Genomic DNA, 7,143 nt, shown 5'->3' on the forward strand with positions numbered 1-7,143 from the left:
AAAGCTGCTAGGATTCTGGTAATCCGTTATATAGCATGAAAAACTATGATACAAGAAACTAGTGCTGTACAAAATTTATTTTGAAAAGTACTGATATCGGCTAATCAAGCATTGGAATAAATCGAGAGTTAGAGGAAGATGAGAGGGATGATATTTAATGATTCATGGAAAATATATAGACTGTACCATTTCAACAGTAAAATATGATTCATATAGGATTTTAAAAGGAAGAGCATATTTATCTCATTTGATAAAGTATGCCGGCCAAAGCGTTATCACCAGCTCATGACCGTACATATTAATTACAGGAAAATACATTTCAGAAAGTTAAGCAAGCCAGTGGATTGCACACTTTGGAATTTCACTGACCAGATAGTTTCCCCCCCAAATTGGGAGACTGTTATATGTACAGTGCCTACTTTTAATATTTGTCATATAAGGACATCTTTGAAAAACCACCTATACAAACCACCACAATTTCAGATATCTTTGAAAAACCACCTATACAAACCACCACAATTTCAGACCTAAGAGGGCATTTAAGCCTCAATAAAGAAAGAAGGTCATAATCTCAGGAATTTGAAGCATAATCTTTTAAATTGAATGCATTTAGCCTTCTAAAATATTTATTCCCCTTATTTTCCTCCTTTTATGGTAGACATGTGGGAACTTTGTTACTGACAGATTAGAAAATTGACATTTTGGAACCATCAAAGTTTGTAAACTAAACAAATAAAAATGGCAAGCTTTGTTTTGGCAAGTTACCCCTCCCCCATTTGTACATTTTGGATGAAGCCAAGACTTAACTCCGGTCATTATATAAAAACCAAAATACTGAGTGAATATTCACTTTGCCAAAATATTTAACAAACTCTCCTCTAACTACATAGCTATCATAGTATATTTACATTTTTTATGTTCAAATACTTGTCAGAGAAACTTGGAGAATAGAGGGACTGAAAGATAACAGTATGACATTGACATTCAATCATCAATGGAGATAAAACAATTCTGAAATTTTAAGGTATTAAATGGGGAAGTAGGATTGGATATGAAACATTTGATTTAACACAACAACTTTCAGGAATACAGCTATTTTGTAAAATTTAGGAATACTTATGTTCATTATTCACATAATTTATGGTTAAATCCCAGGATACTCTTCTCTTAGCACAATATATCTCTGAGAAATTTTCCTGCACTTAAAGAGCGGTACAGCTGCTCTGGGCTTCATCCAACTTAGACTAATATCTCTATAATTCTTTATACAGCTAATAAAGTCTCTGGAGCCTTCTTACTGAGATTAAATGCTAGGAAAGGTCTTGCCAAAGCCACTTAGCAAAGAGCTGGCATTGTAGGTTTCCAGTAACTGAGTGGCCACAGGCAGTCATAGCAGAGATCAGAATCAAATTCAGTGGAAAATATGTCACATTTGAAAAAAGGAGTCGGCATTCGTTTCTGGCATTGTGGATTCTGTGGTCAAGGCGTCCCCTACACAGTGTTTGCTGGAGGTAAATGGAATGTATAACTGGTGGCTCTTTTTCCATTTTTAATTCCATGTTGTTTCTCCAGAGAATTATGAGTTATTTTTCTCTTTCCCTTTTGCCTTTCACAAGAGAAACAGGTAATCCACTCATCCCACAAATTATTTGGAAGATGAGAAATAACCTGGGGCAAAGCAAAATATCTTCCAAAACAAACAATTAAGTGTCTCCCCCCACCTTCTCAGAATATAAAAAGTTTTGAAATAAATAATAATTCTGGCAAAAAAAAAAAATCTCCTCCCTGGACTTTAGGGTGGGGAGGAAAGCTCAGATTCCATCAAGCCAAAAGGAGATCTGAGCTGATGACATTCCATGCTTCACAGACAGATCAGAATGGTCTTTCCTAAAGTGTTTTCCTGTTTGAGAAGGCCTAAGCGCCTTAAAAGGCAGTATACTCAGGGCGTGCTCTCCATAAGGCTTTCTGTTGCAACTTACAGCTGACCAGTGGCATCACTTGGGAATCAGCTGTGGGCCAAGATTTGGTGACCAGACAGTCACTAGCAAGGTTATTAAGCAAGAAAGGACTCTCCAACCCTGACTGAATCAGAAAGCCCAGATCAACTAGACACGTGTTGAAACTAGGAGTCCTCAGGGGAACACAAGTTTAGGATCTAAAACCTAAATGATGAGGTGATTGCCAGGAATAAGCAAGGCAAAGTCAGGGACTGAAGTGAAAAATGTCTCAGAACAACTTGTCCCAATGTGTCCTGGACTGACCTATCTTGTCACAAGTGAGGCTTGTGAGAGGGTAGGTCTCGTTTATAAAGATTTACCAAGGAGTAACAAAGCTTATGCTTGGACCAGGAATGCAACGGTAAAGGAGAGACTTTCAGAACTAAAAATGGTAGCTTGGATCTCTGTACCCTCTTTTACTTCCTCCCCAAATCCTAGTGAAATAAGAATAAAGCTATTTTGTCTTTTCTTGGCATAAACCTACAAGAGTGGACTAACAGGCTGGGAGACAAAAGCAACAATATTTTTGAAACTGGAAAACTGATGGATGAGTGGCAAAAGACATAACAGACATGAAAAGCCTGAATGTAACGCTGAATGAAGTGGAGACGGCTACATAATTCCAGAAAAACCCTTGGGGTTCAGTTGTAGTAGCTACTTTTGGAAGTGGGGATAAAGGTGTGGCTAAAACTAGAGGATTGTTTAAAAGTCTATTTAAGAAACAGATCAAGGGGCTGCCTGGCTGGCTCAGTCAGTAGAGCATGCAACTCTTCACCTTGGGGTTGTAATTTTGAGCCCCATGTTAGGTGCAGAGATTACTTAAAAATAAAATCTTCAAAACAAAACAAAACAAAAAAGAAACAGTTAGACCTAGAAACAGTGACCAAATCAAAAGGTCATCCCTAGCACCCAGATCATGGTATTGAAATATCATTTCCCACTTTAAAAGAAAAACATGGGGGCTTTTTAGAGAAATGGCCAACACCAAGTCTTGGGTGAGAAATGTACAAGATGAGTCTGAAACATCTTGTCACATCAATTAAAGATGAAGTTACCAAAAACTATCAAGGTCATGTAAACAAGATTCAGGAGCCAATTTGAATGAAGAGTCTTCCACAAGCCAACGATGTTACAGTATGAGTGTCAGTAAGGACAATAGTTGCAGTGGATAAAAAATCCATCAAATCTGTCTGAATCCATGTATTTATAATGATATTTTTAGAAAAACCCTAAGTAGTCACCTTAGAAGGATGATTTCAAACAATTCGTTACTTTGAAAATTGATTAATAGACGGAAAGAATGAAACATTTATACAAATGGTATAACTATATAAAAAATAATAGCTGAGAAGAAACTACTAAATGAAAAATAATTGATAGAATTTAAAGATCACCTTTATGTAACTTCCAAAAAGTTAATGGATCTAGGAACTGAGCATCAATAGCTACTAACATAAAAAGGGACACAATCAGACATTCTGTGCCTCTTTTTCCCTTAAGATTTCTTTTTCTTTCTTTCTTTCTTTCTTTCTTTCTTTCTTTCTTTCTTTCTTTCTTTCTTTCTTTCTTTCTTTCGAAAGAAAAAGAGAGTGAGCATGAGCAGTGGGCAGAGGGAGAGGGAGAAGGAGAATCTCAAGCAGACTCCCCACTGAGCACAGAACCTGATGGGGCTCGATCTCAGCACCCTGAGATCATGACCTGAGCCAAAATTGGAAGCTGGATGCTCAGGCACCCCCATTCTGTGTCTCTTGATGAAAAAACACACCACCACTTAGGTTTTAATACACGTAAAGCAAAAACTAACAGAACTAAAAAAGAAAAAAGAGACAAAAAATCCAGATTTTAGCACCCTTCTCTAAATATTTGATAGAACAAGTAGACAGAAAATCAGTAAAGATATAGAAGCCACTATGTAAATAGAACAGATCCATCAACTGACATTCACAGGCTAATACACTCCAAACTTCAGAATATACTGTTTCTGAACATAAACATGGGAGTTTCTCTAAATCAGACCAAGTTTTAGGTCATAAAAATAAGTCCCAATAAAAATTGGACAGCTACATGCAAAAGAATGAAACTTGACCACTCTCTCACACCATACACAAAGATAAACTCCAAATGGATGAAAGACCTCGATGTGAGACAGGAATCCATCAAAATTCTAGAGGAGAACATAGGCAGCAACCTCTACAACATCGGCCAAAGCAACCTTTTTCATGATACATCCCCAAAGGCAAGAGAAACAAAAGATAAAATGAATTTATGGGACTTCATCAAGATTAAAAGTTTCTGCACAGCCAAGGAAACAGTCAGAAAAACTAAGAGGCAGCCCACGGAATGGGAGAATATATTTGCAAATGACAGTACAGATAAAGGACTGGTATCCAAGATCTACAAAGAACTTCTCAAACTCAATATATGAGAAACAAATAAACAAATCAAAAAATGGGCAGAAGATATGAACAGACACTTTTCCAATGAAGACATACAAATGGCTAACAGACACATGAAAAAATGTTCAAAATCATTAGCCATCAAGGAAATTCAAATCAAAACCACACTGAGATACCACACACTAGCCAAGATTGAATGTAAAAAGCTGGAGCAAGGCAAAAACAACAATTGTTGGGGAGGATGTGGAAAGGGATCCCTCCTACTTGTGGGGAATGACAAGTTGGTACAGCACTCTGAAAACAGTGTGGAGGTCCCTGTAAGTTAAGAATGAGCTACCCTATGATCCAGCCATTGACTACTGGGTGCTTACCCCAAAGCTCAATGATAGTGAAAGAGAAGGGCCATAGCTACCAATGTTCATAGCAGCAATGTCCACATGCTTCGTGCATAGAGCCAAATGCCCTTCAACAGATGACTGGATTAAGAGTTGTGGTCCATATATACAATGGAATATTACTCAGCTATCAGAAAGAAACGAGTCTCAACATTTGCTTTTACAACATGGAGGCACTGGAGGAGATAATGCTATGAAATGAAGTCACAGCAGAAAGACAATATCTGCGCAGTTTCTCTCATCTATGGAACATAAGAACTAGAATGATCAGAGGGGAAGAAAGGGATAAAGCAGAAGGGGGTAATCTGAAGGGGGAATGAAACATGAGAGACTATGGACTCTGAGAAACAAACTGAGGGCCTCAGAGGGGAGGGGGGTGGGGGAATGGGATAGGCCGGTGATGGGTAGTAAGGAGGGCACGTATTGCATGGTGCACTGGGTGTTATACACAACTAATGAACCATCGAGCCTTACATCGGAAACCGGGGATGTACTGTATGGTGACTAACATAATATAATAAAAAAATCATTATTAAAAAAAATAATAAGTCCCAATAAATTTTAAAAAAACCAACACACCTCACAAAGTATGTTCTCTGACTAAATAGAATTAAATTAGAAATCAATAATACTAAGATATAAAAAAATCCCTTAAATGTTCAGAAATTAAAAATCACACTTCTAGGGGCACCCGGGTGGCTCAGTCAGTTAAGCTTCTGCTCAGGTCACAATCCTGGGGTCCTGGCATGGAACTCCACGTCGGGCTCCCTGCTCAGGGGGGAGCCTGCTTCTCCCTCTCCCTCTGCCACTTCTCCCATTTGTTTATGTGCTCTCTCACTCTTTCTCTCTCTCAAATAAATAATCTTAAAAATCATACTTCTAAATAAGCCTAAATTAAAGAATAAATCACTAGGGAAATTAGAAAATATTTTGAACTAAAATTTAATGAAAATGCAATATGTCAAAATCTATCTGATGCAGCTAAAACAATGCTTAAAGGGAATGTATAGCTTTAAATGCTTACATAATAAAAGAAAAAAATGTTTAAAACTAATGATCTAAATCTCTACCTTAAGAAGTTAGAAAAATTTTAAAAAAGAGAGAGAAAATTAAGTCCAAAACCTCAATAAGATAAGAAATAAAAAAGATAAGAGTGATAATTAATGAAACAGAAGATAGACAAACAGCAGAGAAAATGAGCAAAACCAAAAGTATATTCTTTGAAAAAAAAAATAAAATTTATTATTATCTCTTAGCAAGACTGATCCAAAAAAAAGAAAAGAAAAGAAAAAAAGAGAGAAAACACCAATTACTAAAATCAGGAATAAAAGAGGGACATAACTATAGCTCCTACAGATAATAAGGGAATGTTATGTACAACTACGTCAATAAATTTGAGGACTTAGAGAAAAGACAAGGTCCTTGAAAGGTGCATTTATCAAACTTAACTCAGAAAGAAATAGAAAATCTGAATAGGCCATATCTGTTAAGAGTTAAAGTTATAATTTTTAAATCAGGAAGAAATAATACTAATCTTAAAATCTTTCAGAAAATAGAGAAGGAAGGGAATACTTTCCCAATATTTTTTACAAGGTCAGCATAACCTGGATACCAAAACCCAATAGGGATGTTATAAGAACAGAAAATTGCTGGCCAATATTCTTCATGAATATTGGTAGAAAATTCCCTCATGAAATATTGGCAAATTAAATTCAGAAATACATGTATATGTTTTGTGTATATTAAGGAATTAAAAAAAAAACCCTACTAGAACTAATAAATAAAATAAATGGTGGGATATAAGCTCAACATACAAAAATCAATTGTATTGTTTATACTAGCAACAAAAAATGGAAATTAAAGTGGAAAACAAGATCACTTATACTAGTATTGAAAAACATAAAATACTTAGGAACATGTTTGGCAAAAGATATGCAAAACCTCTACACAAAAAACCTATAATGAATTGCTAAGAAGACCTAAATAAATGGAGAGATATGCTTTGTGAAGTAAATCTTCACATGAATGTGAATATATAATGTTACTAAGATGTCAAATTGATCTATGGATACACTGTAATTTCAATCAAAATTCCAAGAGATTTTTTTGGTTTAAATTGATATTTCTGAAGTTTATATGGAAAAGAACTTAGAATAGTCAAAACAACAGTGAAAAGTACAAACACAGTGGAAGACTTCCAGTACCTGATTTTTAAAGACTTGCCATAATATTATAATAATCAATACAATATGATTTTGGCATCAGGACAATAAATAGATCAATGAAACATATTAGAAAGTTCAGAAATATACCCACATGTATACTGCCATTTGATTTTCAACAAAGTCACCAAAG

Source organism: Ursus maritimus, unplaced genomic scaffold (genome assembly GCF_017311325.1).
Source record: "Ursus maritimus isolate PB19 unplaced genomic scaffold, ASM1731132v1 scaffold_11, whole genome shotgun sequence".
Taxonomy (NCBI): Eukaryota; Metazoa; Chordata; class Mammalia; order Carnivora; family Ursidae; genus Ursus; species Ursus maritimus.